Below are 18200 nucleotides of genomic sequence, written 5' to 3' on the forward strand. Positions count from 1 at the left end.
GCATGGCCTCTCCCCATCACCCCTCTTAGGGTGCTTTTTGCCCCTTTGTGAAGTCCCTGGCAAAGGCTTCGGCATCGTACGGTTTCTACAAATAATATCTGCAACTCATGAGGGAAACAGCAGAGTACTTCTCTGGTTCCCTGAGGCTTTATAAATACTTTCCCAACTAAAGGCAGTTTATAAATCTACTCAGCTCCAGAATTGCAGAAGTTTGATGGCAACTCTCTACTTACGAAGGGATAAGAGAGCAGAAAGCGAGACTTTGTGCTAGCAAATGACCCCTGGCTGGAAGCAGTCTGTTAATGCTTTTAAATGAACTAGTGCTGCAGAGCTCAGGGCTCGAGCCAGAAGCACAATAGAAGGTGCATTATTATTACTGTCCTGATTATGGCAGATAATTTTGCTGTTCTCATTTACAAATTTAATGGTTTGTTAATAACGTCTGATTTGGGAATATAGTATAGTCTATTAACTAGGGGTGGCATAATGGCATTAATAAGGGTAATTGAGGTTGTTGCTATAATCTTGTTTGCTCTTTGGTTTGTTAATTGAAAATGACTTATCTTAATATAAAATAGAAAAAATATGTTCCTCTGTGAAGCCTGGGCATATTGAAGGAAAAAGGGATGTGTCAGTCTGCGCTGTTTATAAGTTGTTGCGGTATCTGTACAGCAGTGAGCATACAGAAATGAACCAGTGTAATATGTGTCAGGTATTGCGTGTCTGTGTTTATATTCTGTATAAATAACAGCATGTGCTGTTACTTATGGCTGCGTGTGTCTCTCGTTGCAAGACTTGGTGCGTAAGTCTGTCTGGGATACGTGCGATTGATTAGAGAGCCGTTACGGGAGGAAATGGAAATGAGAGACAGACAGGCTTCTGAGTGTTTAACCCTGGAGAAGAAACTTGGCATTTCATCTTCTGTCAACGTTTGCCCGTAACTACTATTAACATTAATTATGGAGATACTTATGTGAACACCCTGTTAGCCCTAATTAGAGTTAATGGAAGAGATGTGTGGATGTTAACAGGACAAGAGACAACCAAGCTTCCATTTCTAAGGTTAAATATTCAGTAGCTCCCTCTTAGACATCTCCAACATCCTATAATCATGCAGTCAGACTTATGCAAAAGCAGAACAGTTTCTCCTGCCTTTTTTTCTTCCCCCCCCCCCAATGGCCACCGTACACTATTTTTGCTTAAAGAGCAAACAACAATGTGGCAGTGACCTCACTTACCTTTACTAATGTAATTATGCTACCTCTCCTCTATTCATAGTGCACCTCAGAATCAGACTTTATTAGCAAACCATTTGCTGTCCCTTTTACTGTCCTTTTAATGAATGCAAGTAGAGTCACTTAAGAGGAGCGGGAAGGACTTGGCTTTGTTCTGAACAGAGACCTTGTGATAAAGAGCTCAGGGCCTAAGCTCTTGAGTAGGTCATGCAATATCCTAGGTCTGTAAAGTTCCTATCGCTGTGCTATTGTTTGAAGCTGTAAAGACAAAAAAAGACCTTCCTATTGCTTGCACTCATTAGCTATCTTCAGTATTCTGAAAACCAGCGTCAATGAAGAATCGAGACTGCAAAACTTACAGGTTGTCTCGTTACCCTGCTGTTGTGTATGATAGCACATCCCTGTCGCAAACCTCTGCCCAGTAAGTCAGTGTCTTTGTGGAAAGCGTCTTTTCAGGACTGACTTGGAAACTTGTAACCCTCCCTGAGAGCCCTGAGCCTGCCTTAGGTGGTGTCACGCACTCCGCAGGGCAGGGCCTGCTTCCTTGTGGTCCATTTCCTTTGCCACAGACATACGTGATGATCTTGGATGGTGTATCGGGCAAAAAGTGCATTTTCTTCCCCAGATGATTTGTTACATAGTTCATCTGATCACCTCTTATTCCTATGCAAGTACAGCGCAGGGCCCCTTTGAATGCCGCTTAGCTGCATCCTTACGACTTTCAACCGGTAGCTCCCGGGTGCTTGTTGGCTGGAGCCGCGGGAGCAGCGTTACCCCAGCTTTCCAGCTGGGGTGGCTTTCTCCTTTTTCCTGAAGCAATTCCAAGCGTAAGAGCATCTGTGCTAGGCTCAGGTCTTGCATGCACCCGTTTGCAGAAACTGCCCAACAGCCCATGGCTGGCCGAGGTGCCTCACGTTCACAGGGGCAGAGCAGCAGGCTGGCGAGGGGACTCTGGGCACGGCACAAAGCACTCGACCTCTAGGGCCGGGTGGGAAGTCGGTCTCTGCTCACGTTTACCTGGAGGATGAGCTAGGGGAAGGCTGGTAGATTTTGATTTAGCCATTTGCTAGTTTATTCTCTTCGTGTTTCTATCTGGTTTTCCACTTGTGTCATCACAAGCGCCTGTCTTATTTTGTGCTAGTTGCAGAATCTGTTCAGCTTTGTAATTAATAATACTTTCTTGATTTAATAGGTAAAGTAATGCTTTCACAGGTCAGATCTACATAGACCTTTTTTCTTTTTTCTTTTCTTTTTTTTATTTTTGGGTTGGTTTGTTTGTTTTTGTTCATGGGTGTGTATTTTTAATGGCCATGTAAAGCTTAAAGTGCCTGTATTTAAACTGGTGGGACAAAAAGGCTTTTGATGGTATTTTGCTCTGGGATTTGGAGTAAGCTGTATTGGTTTGAGACCTCTTGCTGGACATTGTTTAAAGTGGACAAATGCTAAGAAACTTTGTTCTGTGCTATGCAGGGTTGCTAATTTAGCTCTTACCTGCATAGTTAAAGTGGCAAAATCCCCTACTGCAATATGGCTTACTCCAGTTTATGGGAAAGAAGAAATTTTTCAGGTGTATCTACATTTAGATCTGTTAACAAAAAGGATAGATACATCATCTTTAAAAAGGAGAAAGCCCCTGCATTATAAAGTTTCTATTAAATTGCTCACTAAGCCTTCAGCTACAGTAGGAAAGAAACTGATGCTGTAAAGGGAACGTAGTCATGACATTTTTTATTTCAGCTAGAAAAATGTGGCCTTGCTTGGAGCAGAAGCTGCCTCTCTGATGAGGCCGTGGTCTGGTTGTATGGTTGGGAAATGAAACACAGTCTGAGCGAAGATATTGTCAAACCCACCGAGGTTAAGCACCCTTTGCCCCAGGCGAATTCCCTTGGTTTTTTATAAGCCACTACAGCTAGGCTGTAAAATGGAGGTCTCCAAACAAAGCTAAGGTAATAACCACAGGTGGTAACTTAAAGCTGCCTTCATGAACTAAATCCTGCATTTTCTGTCCTTGAAATAAACAGAGCATGTGTGAAGTAAATTCCTCCCTGTCTTGCCTATGACTCATATAAATGTATCATACTTCTTGAAGCAGATATGCAAAGTCTTCAGCCAAACCCTTGCACATTGATGTGCCTTAATTAAAATCAGTTTGTTTTGTAGGTTAATTCCTGATACCATATCCACCAGTGTAGTCATTTTTTCCTGTTAAACAGCTGAATGAGATCTGACATTAAAAAAATATCCTGTCCTAAGATGGATTTTTTTTTTTTTTAATTTCTAGACCAAACAATAGTCCAGTTGAAGGGACCAATTTCAGAATCACTGAGCCAATAGTAAAGATTTAAGTAGCGAGAAAGTCATGATTCTGGGTGTTTGGTATAGGCTTAGCAGTATTACATTGATTTACAAAAATGAATCCCCCCAGTCGGTACTGATAGGTTCTGTAGTTATCTGGTCACCTCTGACATGCCTTCTTTACCAGAAGGATATCCTGGTTATTACCCCAAAATGCTTTGGAGTCACCTAATTCATTTGTAATCTTCCCAGGATAGCAGGGGAAGCAGCAGATAAGTATTAGCTGAGAAACCTGAGTGGTTTTGCCCTGGGATAATGGAAAGATAATGTGTTATATGAGAAGATGTCATCTCACCAAAAAATGAATTTCAGGAGCTGGTATTTCATACAGGATATGTAAAATGCTTAAATGGGGGCTTGCTTGGCATTCACTTTTATTCTTTCATTCATTCTTTTTGAGTCAGATTTGTTTGGATGCTTCTGAGCAAAATCAGGTTTGCTAAATGACAAGTCATACGCAAAAATCAGGTGACAAAAAAGGTGAATGTGGTGTACCACATATGGTGCAGATAACAGCGTCAAGACAGCGCACTGAAGAAGAGAGGGGAAGTTAGGAAATAAAAGATAAAATACAGCCTCTCAATCGCAATTTGAAGCAGTGGAATTGATGAGGAAGAGAAATACCAGCAGGCCCGTGTTTTGGGGGTGGTGGCAGTTCAGTCAGTCGGGGCAAGGTGAGCCCACGCTCGTTTCACCAGCTGCAAAACGCTGGGGAAAGCTTGCACGTCTCGGTGTGCTCACCCTTCTGGAGCTCAAGGGGCTGAAAGCAGGAAACTTGGATCTGCTGATTAGGTGTGTCCAGCTCCACTGAGTAGCAGCGTTTAAATAGCAAAACTGGCAAAGGACAAACTGAGTCAAGGATATTCTTCAGGGTTTTACAGGGTGGGCCAGCATCATCACCTGCTTTCTGCTTGGCCCATAGGGAGTGTGCAGGCTCAGAAAAGGAGTACAGCCTATCGAAATGACGGATCCCTAAGCACATCTCCTGCCTCTCGTATTCCTCTGTGCATCTCCTGTGCCATGTCTTCCGTCTCATCAGAGTCAAGCTATACTCACCTCTAGGGCACCGGGGTGCACAGCTTGAAATGATGGGGTTTAATATGGGCCCTGAGCGGAAGGAGGCTAGTGTCAATAGAAACAGAAATATTGGAAGGCCAATTTACATGAGTGCACTGTGTCCAGATTAATATGCTTCATCCAAAAACTGTAAGAACAAATCTGTTCTCCAAGGGCTGCAAATAGGCAGTCCCTTATCGGGGGAAGTTTTGTGCTGCAGCTTTTCCATTTTAAGTATCAGATAATTGGAAGTGCCTGCCTCAAACTCCTGATCAAGTCTGTGCTGACTGGAAAACTTTCGTTCCTGAGCTGCTTCTGAGGGAGCTGCTGTAAACTCTGCATTTTCTAAAAGCATCCCCACATCCACCCCACAGACTTTATTAGCAGCCAGGGCAGCCAGGATACTGATCCTTGGTCCCACATGCCCTGAAGACTCTCGTGCCTCTACTGACCTCATGGAAGAGCTAGTTCACACTTGTCAATGGGAAGAGCGGGCAGGGTGGTATGTGGGCTGCTGTGGTGCTCACCCTTGCTGCTGGCATGGGATGGAGTGTAACAGGTCCATGACATGTGGTGTACACGTGGCCTTCCCACAAGGGTTACGTGAAGCAACCAACAGCCATCTCCCCTTGATGTCACTGAGAAGCTCTTGTGTCCCTCCAGTGTGCACTGAGGCTAAAGGGAAGAGGACGATTCAAGCCATGAGTGAGGGCAAGGTGTATTTTCAGGTCTTTCGGCAATCACCAGGTTGCTTTTGCCCTTCACCTTTGAAAATCCTGTGCTGGACCTTTCCTTAGCCACAGGCTAGGTGCTGGGAACAGAGCTGATGCAAGAGTAAGATGACAGTGGCTCCAAACAGAAGGTGAAGCTTCAAAATACATTGGGTTGGCAATAGCTCTCAGCTCCTAAGGAGAATGCCCTTTCCTTCAACACACAAACACCGATAGTCCAACCTCTGTGTTGTCTGGGAGTCCTGGGGCACTGGCAACATCGGTCAGTGAGGAGCCTCAACTGTGTCATGGACGGTGTCTGCTTTCAAGATGAAATTGTTTGCTGTGTCTCTCTTCCTATCAATAGATCGTTGACTTGTGATTCTCCTAATGAAGTGGTGACAGCGTGAACCTGCAGAAGAATCTTGCAGGGGGTGTCTGTGTGAGGGCTGTGGGAGCGCATTTTTGGAGAGATCAGCTCTAGATGGATACTTTTCACGGTTTTGGGGACATCATTGTGGGGAACATAGCAAAGGTGGAGTACAAGCCATCTGATCTTTTTCTGTCCAGTTGCCATGAGCTCAGAGCTGTGCAGTTCATTTGAAGGACCCCATCTGGGTTTTTGTACCTGAACATTTTTAAATGTACTGGCAGTCACTCAAAATGCTTGTTTTGATCTAAAAATGACTGTATTTTGAATACTGTCTTTCTAGGCACTTCTTTACTGCTTTCAGTACGGGCAGCCTGGCACTCTTATAGGATACTGAATGAAATCTCTCAGACTCCATGGGTGGCACATAAGTGTTGTTAATTATATTAAATGGGGGGGGGGACGACGACAGATGATGGACACCAACTTGAAATGACTTGCCAGAGCCTGTAAGTTTCTGTGAGAGATGTTAGCAGAACTGGAGCTATAAAGTGGTCTGAGCAATAGACAGTGGACCACAGAAGCTGCCCAGGACGCTTGCTGGGTATCCTGGAGCAAAGCCACGTCAGCTTTATAAAGGACACTGAGCTTCATAAAGGGATTTCAGACTGTAATGTGGAAAGCAATCTAAGGCTTAAGTGGTATTAATGTTCTGATGCAAGGTGGTTTGTGTATCATGCAGACATGCAGAATAGCGACCACAAATCTTGTTTTGAAATTTTGTCATATAATTTATCGTCAAATGTGTTTGCACAGCAAGACCCACCATATTTTCAGAAAGAGTCTTCTCCCCATGCTGACAGCAGTGATGGGAGAAGAGGCTGTTAAATGCTGTGTCACTCGAGACAACTTTTCTTGTCCTTGAAGCAGAGCTCAGAGCAACTCTGTAGCCTAACTGGGAGAATGCCCCAAAAGGGCTGTCTTTTCATGCTGGGAATGGCTTGAACATCCTGTTGTTCCCTGTGTGTCTTAGCCTAAACCTGGGCTGCTTTGGCTGTTTGCCCTGCAAACCTGCTTTTGATACTTTAAAAAATACAGTGTTTTTTTAGCTGAAAGGCAGCATTGCTTTCAAATTTCATGCTGGTCAAGAAAAGAGACATAGCAAAGGTGGGGGTACAGTGAACTTTAGCCACGGAAAACTGGTGTGATTTTGCAGTCAGAATTCAGCCCAGTCCTGATTGACGTGGAGGTTAGTCCTGCCCCTTATTAATTGTTTAGTAACATTGATTTAGTAACATATTGATTTAGTGTAACATATTAATTGTACATCAGTATGTTCTGTTTGTTGTCCTCCCTAAAAAGCCTCCCCAGTCTTGGCAAAAATAGGAATCGCTAGGTCGGGTCAGACTGTGTTGTTGCTCCTTTTGGGTGCGAAGAGCAAGGCGCCCAGCAGCCCAGCTACGAATTGTTTTTTGTACCGTTTTCAGGCCATGTGAGCTGCCTTATGGTTGGTGCTTCAGATCATGCCTTCATCATTCACTGGTACATTTGGAATTATTCGGCCCCCCTGATTTGAATTAGAGGTTGTTTTATGTCATCAGTTTCTAACTCCTGACTTCTAGCAGGTATAATACCAGTGAAGACTGAGTAAAAGAAAATTCATCACCATCCAGAGTATTTCCATGGTTAAATTTGCTGTTTCAGTTTTGAAGAAGTCCTTATGATACCCTGCCAGTGCATGCCACTTCTTACGTATATGTATGATTGATGGTGCTTCAGGTTTTGCCCCAGGCTATTCCCAGTCTGCTTGCAAGTAATGCTGGTAGTGAAGTTTCCACTGCTGCCGTTATGTGTTATTTAGATTACAATAGAGCTAAAAACATGCTGGCCCTGAACCACTTCACAACAAGAGAGACAATCCTTTTCCCCCCAAAGCTCACAAACCTTGAAACAAAGCCTGCCTGGGGAGGCTCTTTGGCACTGTATTAAATATCCTTGCTGAGAAATGGTTTCTTACAATTATGGCTTTCCTAATAGGCACCATGGGTAGTATCAACACAAAGCTATCTGTTTTACATGGTTTGACCTGCTTTAACCCCGGCCAGTCTCCTGGAGATGTAGAAAATATCTGTTCCATACAAAGGTCTTGTCTTTCAAGCAAAGCAGGAGCGGTTTGTTTAGAGGGCTAGCTTTCTAAGAGGAGACATTATGCTTTTTGTGGGTGAAATTTACCCCACTGAGGCTATCTGAAAGCCTGTGCATCCACGTCATCAGCACGTAAGCTGCTGTCTTTGTGTGCAAAAACGAATTGTTCCCCAAGTCTCTCCGCTTAAGACCGCTGCGGATGCACTAAGCTTAGGGAATAAGGATATTTTGGGAAAGTGTATATATTGTTCACAATGTTATCTTCATTAAGGGGAAAAAAGGTATGCTCTTTTAACTTTTAGCTAACAGGAAATATTTGACCCAGACTCAAACCTTAATGAAGACTAGATCCCCAATTTTACTAGGTTTTTACATCCTTACAAATTCTTTTTTTTTTTTCCTTTCTCCTCTGAAGAAGTTTTAAGTCAGTCAGCAATATAAGTGGAATTTGGATCAACCTCTGAGCAGTTAAGTATTAAGGACATTTCCGTAAGGTTACTCAGTTCCCCTCCCCGCAATGTGGAAGGATGCGGTTGTTGTGGGGGAAGTGTTACAGGTGGCGATGGAAATGAGTTCCCCCATATTCTCACCTCCGAAAATTAAAGCTTTGGCCTCCCCAAGACTCTGCAAAGTACGTACCCCTGATTGCCTAGTTTTCCTGCAGTGGGAAGCAGATGCCTCCAACCCCGAGAGCCCCCTGAGCGGGGCGTGGGGAGGTGCCCGGGGGCTGCGTGACCCCATGCCGTGCTCTGGGCAGGACCGCGGCAGGGCGGCTGCCCGGCGCAGGCACCGCGCGCTCCTCTCACTCACGAGAGCTGCAGCGCAGGGCTGGCTGTGTCGCTTCATAAACACGGTCGAGGCATCAGCGGAGGAAGTTTAATTAGGCACCTTTTATTTCTTAATTCCTGTAAGTGCCGAAGCGTGCTCGCCTGCCCTCAGCGGCGGCCAGGCTCCCTGTGACTGATGCTGGGAGCATCAGTCGCAGGGATGTGTTGCTATGGCACTGGGAGGTGTCTCCAAACCCCACCGCTCCCGTAGCTGAGTCGGCTCCCAGCAGCATGTCCTAATTGCGGCTGTGCAGCAACAAAACAAATACTCGGAGATTTCCATAAAGGCTATAATCAAAGGAGCATCCCTTGCTTTTTAATATGTGCTGAATGGGTTCATTTGTAAGCTTATTACGACTTCAGAGAGAGAAGCTATTAGGGTGATCATTAGCTGCCTGTGCGAATAGCAAGGAAAACCGTGGCGTGTTCCAGAATAACCCCCTTTTTAATGTCTGCACTTTCAGATGCATTAACAATACCCAGCCATGCTGTCTTTCATGTTTCCCTTGCCATGAGTAAGGACAAAAGAGAAAGGAGAAGGGGGACAGTGAACTGCACGCTTTCAAAATAAGTTCAGATGGAGAGAAAAATGAGGTGTGAAGAGAGCAGCAAATTCACTAGCATGACATTGTGTGTCTTGATGCAGTATCTGTTATCCATTGGGAAAGCAAAAGCAGCTGGGAGCCAGCCTGCGAGTCTTGGCTCATATCTCACTTAGTCCCTCTACTCCTGTCATCTATGTATGAATTGTGCTGAGGGTCTTTTGTCTGCCTGGAACCTGATCGTTGCTGGAGCGCTTAGATTATACATTTTTTGAAGGAAGAGGGAACATTTAGAAACACGTATGCCAAGGTTATGGGATTTATTAACTCTCATTTATTTTCCTGCAGAACATCTGAAGCTCTGTTGTGGGCCGTGGCCCTGGTTTTCTCTCTGCTCTGTCTTACTCTTTCTGAATCAGAAATAAGAAATATCTGTAGCAAAAGACATTGGACGGTTGGGTGTTCATACCTTAATTGGGACAGGTGTGGTTGAGATCAGTCACATTTACCTTTCAAACGACATTAACTGCAGTTTTATGTCTTAGAGTAAGTTAAGGGTGCTGATTACAGTGAAACTCAGTTTAGATTTGCACATGGAATATATATGAGATATGTATCAGTTTGGCTATAAGCAGGGTAACTTAGACTTCATGTCTGCCTCTCTTTTCTCTAGGTCATTTCTCCTGACCTTTGCTGCAATCAAGTTTTCCTGCACGTATCACACCTATAGCTTGTGAAATGTATTTATTTCATAAATAAATAAATCACTCTGAATTGTGAGCTCTGTGGGATAAAGAATTTCCTATTGTGAATCCATGGCACTTTGGGATGCATTATTATTCTTTGTGTTAAAAACATTTAAAAGATGACCAGAATCAGATAAATAATGCCACTTCTCAGATTTCCAGCAATATTATTTTCTGCTTTATTTAGTATTACTGACATCCCTTATTTAAGATCTGCTTTTCTTACAGGATGTTTTTCCTAACCCTTGCTTTTCTAGACTGACTAAACCTGACTAAACTGACTGTTTTGTTTTTGCACATGTGTAGGCAGTTACCTTGAAGAAAGAGAGTTTATTTTTCATTTTTTTGTGAAATAGTTAATGCATTCAAAGTTCTGTTTGGGATTTCTTTCTTAAAAGCAATTAAGATTATTAGTCCCCCAATTAAATGATGTTAAAGGGTGGGTTTCTTTTTCCCCACCTCCGCCTTATCAAAAAGCACTGAGAACAACAACAACAAAAAAAGTTAACCTACTGATCTGGAGCTCCATTCTGCATTAAAACAGATGATAAAAGCAGGAGTTTCAAATTCCCTTGCCCGTGGGCCCTTGCCTGTGCCTCTGCCCAGCCGGTCTGGGGCTGCTTTTCCTTGCTAAGGAGAGATCATCATCATCTTTTTGATAGGACCAGGCCCTGTGGCTCGTAGTAATCTATTTTGATTGCTTCCTTACTTTAAAATCAATCATTTTCTTCCTCTGCGTTGTTTCCCTGAAGCCTGCAAAGTATCAGGAAACTTCTTAAAATATTGGAAATCATGGTCTGAGGAGGACAAGGTTGCCACAGCAACTGCCCGGTGTTTCTGAGATGTATTCCTGCATCTTTCAAAACAATCATGAATGCCACAAACTGCTGAGGCATTTGCTGCAAACAAAGCAATGCTATAGGAAAAAAGAATAGAAAAGAGCACCGAGGAGTCAGTTGTTGTAAAGGTGAGATGTGTCAGGCTCGGGGAAAAAGTGGCAGGCATTTACACTTCATGTTAAATGCCCTAAGCGTCTGGAATGCCGTGCAAGCGTATGGAGTGTTTCAACACTTGACAGTATCTGACATGACAGTGGATAATGTTACTTGGCTTGTGATGCAACTCCATGATCCACTCAGGAGGGTGACATTTATTCCATCCTAAAGGGAAATATTTTCAGACATAGGAGGCCAAAGTTAGCTGCCTCCCTTTTGGTATGCTAAATAGACTTCTTTCTGGGACAGAAGATGCCTGTCAAAGACTGTAACTTGTCAGCCAGAAGCGGTCAACTTTTTCATGGGTTTGGGACTGGTCTCAGTATGGACTGGTGAACAGAGGGCTGTACTGTGGGTCAGGAGATCTAGCACAGCCATTCCCCTTTTAGCTTTGGTTTTCTTATCTGCTAAACAGAATTAATATTGTTATATTATCAGTGCATATAATCTTTGGGTCATCTGTTTAGAAAGGCAGACAATCAGGACCATACGGTTTCATTGTACTGTGGTTAATATAAGGGAGAATACACCTGTGAGCTGAGGATTTTTTTTTTAAGGAACAGAACTTAAAAGAGTTGCAGGCTCTCAGATGTGTTGGTTCTGTACGCAGCATCTTCTTTTCTGAGATGGCTGATGTCTGTCTGTGAAAAGCTGTATGAAAGAGCCAGACATGATTACCTATTGAACTTTGCTTGGGAAGGGGCCAAAGTGAGCAGTTTGTGTTTCGAACAGTGCTGTATGCACATTTGCACTAGTTGAAATGGAGTGGTTAGTGGCCTGATGCTATACTGGCACTTCAGACACATACCCTAGCACTTTTCCAAATGTTACAACATTTGGGAGAATAAGTTCTGCTCTAGGACTTCTGAATTTCCATTCTGAATGTCTGTACGTGTGGGAGATTTCACCTCCATATGATCTTACGTATTCTATGCACACATTGTGCAAGGTTGCAAATATAAAACATAGGTGGTAAGTGTTGTATTACTGGTTTTGTTGCAAAGCTGGTGTTATTTATATGAAGCTTTAAGAGATTCAGTCCAGCCGTCTTTTTCCTCCTGTGTGTGACTGATGTGCTCTTATGCACAGCCTTTTGGTGGCAGAAATGTGTCTGTTAAAAGCAGATAGAAAAGCGTCAGGAAGGGATGTGGCCCAGTTGTCCTGAATGCTCTGCTTGGGTAGGAAACTTAGGGTAGTTTTAGCAGCAGCTCAGATTCATTTAAACACCTTCCCAAGCCTCATATGATTTTAGCGTTATAAAAGCCAATCAGGTTATTGTTTTAAGGTATAAGATGCCCCTAAGGGCTTTGCTCACTGAACTGTAGTGAGGAATTAAATGCTTTCAGGCAGTGCAACAACCTCATTCACTCCAGTGTTGCAAGGCAGTCATCGCTGGTAAATGGGCCCATATTACAGTGACATTAGCATTTTAATGCAACTAAAGAGGAGGTAGATTGACTGTAATTTAGTATCTAGTTGCATGGCCTTGTGCAGGTCCCCTCATCGCTGCTCCACAGGGGCTGATTATAGTTATGCAGCGCACTTCGGAATCTAATTGGATTTACATGCGGTCATGTAGTCGTGTCACAGCAATGACTCTGCTATGCAAGCACTATGGAATTCCAGTGCAATTAGTTATTTATGTAGGAGCAATAGTTACAGGATAATGCATGGGGCTGACAGCTTGTGCCAAGCTGCAGTTCAGGAGCAGCAAATGTTTTACTTTTTTCTGAGGCCATTGCAAGGGAATTACATTAATCTGATCCTGCTTCCACAGAGATGTTTCTCCTCACCCTTCACCATAAAAGCACTGACCTGTTGCAGAGATCCAGCAGGATGTGACTTCTGTCTTCAGCTTCCTCTTTGGCTGAACATACGGGCTGGCACGTGTTTCGGTTTCTCTAGACCCTGCAAATGTGGTGAGCAAAGGGGACTGGCAGTAGCTAGAGGCACTTGTGAAGCAGGACACCTGTAAGCCATTCATCTGATGGCCTTCCTGCACTAGTTAACGTGCAGGAGACTGGATTTCTCCCAAAGACAGGCCTTGCTTCTCCATCTTGCACCCTCCCTTCCTTTCTTGTTTCACTTGCTACCTGTTGGCTGTATCAGCCTCTCTTTGCCCCCTCCCTCTTTGCTCTGGCTCTCCAGCTGTCTTGCTGCGCAAGACCAGCAGGAGTCATGAGTTTAGTTGCTTTTCCTTCATCAAAGCCTGCTCCTCACAAAAAGCTGCTCTGAAAGCAGCGAATGTGAAGAGAAGCCGATGCTCAGCCAGGAGGCTTGATGCGGCGGCTGTGAGGTGGCGAGGAGGCCAGACAACGTGCCAAACGCAGCTGCTCAGCCGGCCGAGGCAGCGTGGCTTGCAGGCGCGCAGCCCCGAGGAAGGAGGCTTGGCCTCGGCCGCTACTCCAGCTTCCACTGTGTTTCCCCAGCGACTGTAATTAAAGGCATCAGCTTGCTCGAGTCACAATTAGGCATGGTGGTTTTGCACTTTCTGCAATTCTCCCTAATGACAAAATCGTAGCTATTAACCAAAGAGAGTCTGTTTGGCAGGGACTTCCTCCCCTTTAGGGCCATAGAGTAAGATGGAGTAGTGCTGTTGTTTGGCACCAAACACACTCTTTCATCCCTTCTGACACAGCACCTGCTGGTACCTACTGAAGCATTTAAGCTCTTCCTCTCTGTGGTGCTGTAATTTCTTTAAAATATTGTGACTTAAGAGGAATAAAAAAAATAAAATTCCTCTCCCACGCAGACCTTTGAGGGCTTGTAGGGATGTAATTATAGGCACACACAGTAGGAGCAGGAATCCCATCATTCTGGTTATTTTCCTAATGATAGGTTTATATAGCACAGTGTCATCTCTGCTTTAAAGTTAGAGCCATCTTCTCCTGGCAGCAGTTATCCCAGGATAGTGGCATCATAGGACAGGACAACTGAAGAAATTGTCTCTCAATCGCACATGCAAAACGCAGGATGAAACGTCCCCATGCGCAAAAGAAAAAGAGAAAACAGTAATGGTGAGCACTGGGCTCTGACTGTCAAAAAGGGGCTCTCTACTGTAGGGCAGTGACACTGTCTCTTGTCCTAGCTGTAGACTCTCCAAGCCCCTCTCCAGAGGTCCCTGAGCCTGCTGCAACCATCTCCCAGCCGGTCATGTAGCACCCTCTGAACTTCCACACTGCTGGTAAAGCTGTACTGATCCGGGGCAGCCTTCGTACACAGCATTGTAAAGTGGGGCACTTCAGCTGCTGCTCAGCAGATGCCTTCAGTACTTTGCAGCAGAGATGGGTTGATTGACTATAGATGTTTGTGCACTCCAGATTTCAAAAGGGAAGCCATCCGTGCTCATCATTCAGAGATGTAGGTCCACAGTGACAGAGGAAGGACGTTAAATGTGAGGGATTAATGCAAAACAAAAAGTCTATGAATATTCATTATATGTTTTATATTGTAATAGTTTCAGCCACCTTGAAACTCTTTGTTCGCTTCCTGCCAACAACAAACGATAGACTTTTGCTCACAGAAGTCTTAATGGGAGGCAATTTTCAAAGGCGCATTCACAAATGTTTGTGGGAAACAGATGTTAAATGCACCCCCTCCAGAAATCACAATGAAATGCTGGCAGTGAGAGAGCAGGGATAGACCCAGGTGACTTATCTGATCCCTCCCAGGGAAGCAGTGGCTTCAGCAAAGCTGCGAGTATTCCAAAATGATTTGTGAAGGATGAGTGAGTGAGTTACAGTGCCAAGCAACCCTGTGTGCATATTGGACCTTTATGGCATGGGACGCTGTTTGAATAGTTTAAGGCTGCCCTTTCCCACACGTCCTGCAATGTGGGGTTAGGGCTGTGTCGGACGGGTGGAAAAACAACCTGGGAGAGGGTGCCCCGAGAAAGCAACAGTCAAACGTGTTGACATAACAAGCATGCTTTGCACATTAGTCTGTAGTCTCACCTCACCTTTGCCTAGCCAAAGACTGTCATTAGCATTGTGCAGGCAGAAATTGAAATTTACTGAGAAAATTGTTAGCTCAAGGGCAGTGGCGGTCTGCACCTGGGTCCCTCTGCCTGCACCGGTTTATCTAACGCCTTTGGGCATGCAGTGTGGTGGCTTCGCCTTTCCTCTCTGTTGCTGCTTCCCAGGCAGTGACAATGAGGCAGAGGGAGAGGAAATAGTTTGCTCAACTTGGCGTGAGAGCTGGCTGGGAGAACGAGGGATAGCGCCCAGCGTCTCAGGCTGTTGCTCCTGATGGCTGGGCTGGGCTTCCCAAAGATGCATTCCATCTCCCTTCCTCTGTCTTTTCCATTTTCCCAGTAAATGGGCTGTAAAGTCACAGCAGATTAAAGTTTGTCTAAACCTCCTATAAAATATTGAAGGTGCAGCTGGTATTAATCTAGTCCTGTTGTGGTATGAGGTGCATGTGTAATGGGACTATAAATTTACATGTGGTCTGTGGGCATTTAAAACACCCCAAAGGTTGTTAAAGAGATTCTGAGGAATTGGATCCCTCACTGCGTATTAAAAGCTCTTCATTAGTGCTAATGTACACTAAATTAAGGTGGCAATTAGACTGAGCATATTCATCAGGATGGTGTGTTTTAATAAATTGTGTATTTAACATGATTGCATTTTATTGACTTCTGCAGTAATTGCATATTTTTCTCTTACAGGACAAGCTTGGCTAGAAAGAGATACATGGGACACACAGACAATTAAAGACTAGAGTAGACACTGTGCTTCAAGTACCAAGATTTGTGAAGGTGAGTCTTGTTTACGGCTCTTTCTGCATGCCAGATGCTTTGTCTGTATCTCTGTCAAGGCTGGTTAGGTGTAGCTATGGTGTGCAGGAGGGGAGTAAGAAATACGCAGCTCGTCTGCCGTCATATCACCTGCGAGGCGTACTGCAGCAAGTCGTCCCCCTTCGGTCTCCTAATTAAACTGCCCCTATCTCTGTTCTATTTAGAGGAGCAGACTGTGTGGAAATAATACTCTGAGAGGTTTTCTGGAAGGCACCACCTGTTAGATATGTTCTCTTAGCAGACCCCACCGCTTTGGTTTAAAGGAATTGGATACTGCTTGCAGATAGTGAACACAGAAATCCTCTTGGGAAAGGGGTACTCTGTGAAGGAAGGCAAGCATGCTGAGCCAAGTCTCCATACCTGCAAGCCAAAGGGTGGGCTGCCGTGTTGCTGGGGAGAGGACGCAATGGAGTGATGCCAGGTTGTAGTGGTCCTTCATCACTGGTGCAGCCTAGAGCTTCAGGGACATTTCTAGTGACATCTCAGCTGGGGCAGCCTCTAGAAATTGATGCACTGACTTGGAAGAGAATCTGGTCCACATTTTCTAATTCCTTTAAAGGCTGTCTGGCAGTGGTTCTGGAGATCTTCAAACATGTCTTCTGCTTTTACTTGATTGCATTGTGCATGAATATGAAAGTAGGTGTGAGTTAGCACCATTTGCTCCTCAAGCCATTGGCTAATATTTTGTAGGAGGTACTGCAGAACTGGTTCTCAGGTTTTAAAGGAAGCAATGCATCAGTTCAGTGGACAAGGTCTTTGTGCATATTGATGGCAAAGAGATATTTATGTGAAAAGATGATATACATGGACAATGTGATAGAAGTGACTGAAAAAGTCGTTTGCGTGAGGGTTGGACAAGGTGACCTCTAGATGCCTCTTCCAATCTTGGTTATTCTGTGATTTCTATCAAGTATTTGAGACGGGGAGACTGTGATGAGCCATCGGCAAGTGTACAATGTCTGAATTTTATGTAGTGGAATATGAATAGTCTGCAGAGGTATGGTAGGGGTTGGAATGGTAGGCAAGGAAAATGGTTCACACACTTGTTTTCAGTAGAGGGTAGGAGTGGTATGATACGGAAGATGCAAGGATTGAGACTGGTGAAGATAAGGTGCTCTGAGAGTTCTGATGGACTGGCACATCCGAGGGATGCTCTTGTTCCTTTTGCCACAAGGTAATTTGGAGACACCTTGGACAGCTGTTATGAAAAATATTTTCACAAGGAGGGTGGTCAAACATTGGAAGAGGTGCCCAGGGAGACTGGGGAATCTCAGTCCTTGGAGATACTCAAAACATAACTAATGTGACCCTGAGCAACCTGCTCTAACTTTGAAATTGGATCAAACTTTGGAATTGGCTCAGGTTGGAGGCAGTGGGTGTTTGTACTCAATGACATCCAGAGGTCCTGTTCAACCTAAGTTTTTCAGTGATTCCATTTCCAAGGCAAAGGTAAAGGATCAATTGAAGTGAAACAGTGGGTTTCCATCCAGTGTGAAAGGGATATGGGGGTAGAGGGAAATGTCAGTGGTGGCAAAGAGAAACTTGGAAGTAGTTTTTAGGGGTGTGGTTGAGCAGCTGCCTTTAGATATGTGAAGTTCAAGGTAGCTGCAAGGCTGCAAAGCAAATGTCAGAAGGAAGGAAATAAATGGTGGCTGGAGAACAAAAAAATCCATTGCCTTGAAAAACTAGGCTTTATTCTTAACTGATTACAGCAGCTGGGGTATGTTTCCTGGCTACACTGCTGGGGATTTTTAGCCTCCCCATGACTTTGCAAGATAAATTTCATATTAGGGGGGGGAGAGATGTAGAATAATCTGCCTAAGAAAAAGCTGAACATTTATAGCTACATTTCAGACAAAAACAAATGCATCTCATATGTCTCACAGGTCTGAGATGGGACAAGCCAGGGAAAGCATCTGTCAGCCGCTGTCTTCTGCAGTTCTGACTGTTAAAGTTTGCTTAGCATTAAATGTCTCCTGCAGAGGAGAACTTAATCTGTCACACATTTGGGGCCTGGAGGAAGGGAGAGAAGATATTTTTAAAAGGTAGATTAAGACATATGCGTTCAGTTTTTATCACACTTGCATCAGTGTGTAGTAGGAGTAACTTACAAAATTTGCCTTTTGTGTGTATGCCTTCACAAGAAAAGTGGAAGGAAAAAGCAGCTCTGTGGGTCAGGATTGTCCTTTCATGTCAGTTATTTTCTCCATGCAGCCTGTCATCAGGGACTTCAGGCACCTTCAGCTAATTAGTAAGGCAGCAGTTAGCACAAATGGTTTCATAATTACGTTGTTTGTAAGTAACGTTATTTGCATTTTGCTTGCATTGTTTGTAAAAAGCATTAGTTATATACTCTTCAAAGTCTAGAGCACTACTGCATGTATGAACTAGATGATAAATAGCTGGGGTGCTTGAGCTCTG

At 44.2% G+C, this 18200-nt stretch overlaps 1 protein-coding gene across 9 annotated transcripts in view; it reads left to right on the forward strand.

Annotated features, from left to right (window-relative positions):
- Positions 1-18200, forward strand: part of TSPAN18 (tetraspanin 18) — a 171875-nt gene that overhangs the window by 128409 nt on the left and 25266 nt on the right. For all 9 annotated transcript variants that reach the window (XM_075502553.1, XM_075502546.1, XM_075502554.1 and 6 more), the window contains one exon: positions 15651-15740. The gene's annotated coding sequence lies outside the window, so the exon portion shown is untranslated. The remainder of the gene's footprint in view (positions 1-15650; positions 15741-18200) is intronic.

The sequence above is a fragment of the Mycteria americana genome, chromosome 5, assembly GCF_035582795.1.
Source record: "Mycteria americana isolate JAX WOST 10 ecotype Jacksonville Zoo and Gardens chromosome 5, USCA_MyAme_1.0, whole genome shotgun sequence".
Lineage (NCBI taxonomy): Eukaryota > Metazoa > Chordata > Aves > Ciconiiformes > Ciconiidae > Mycteria > Mycteria americana.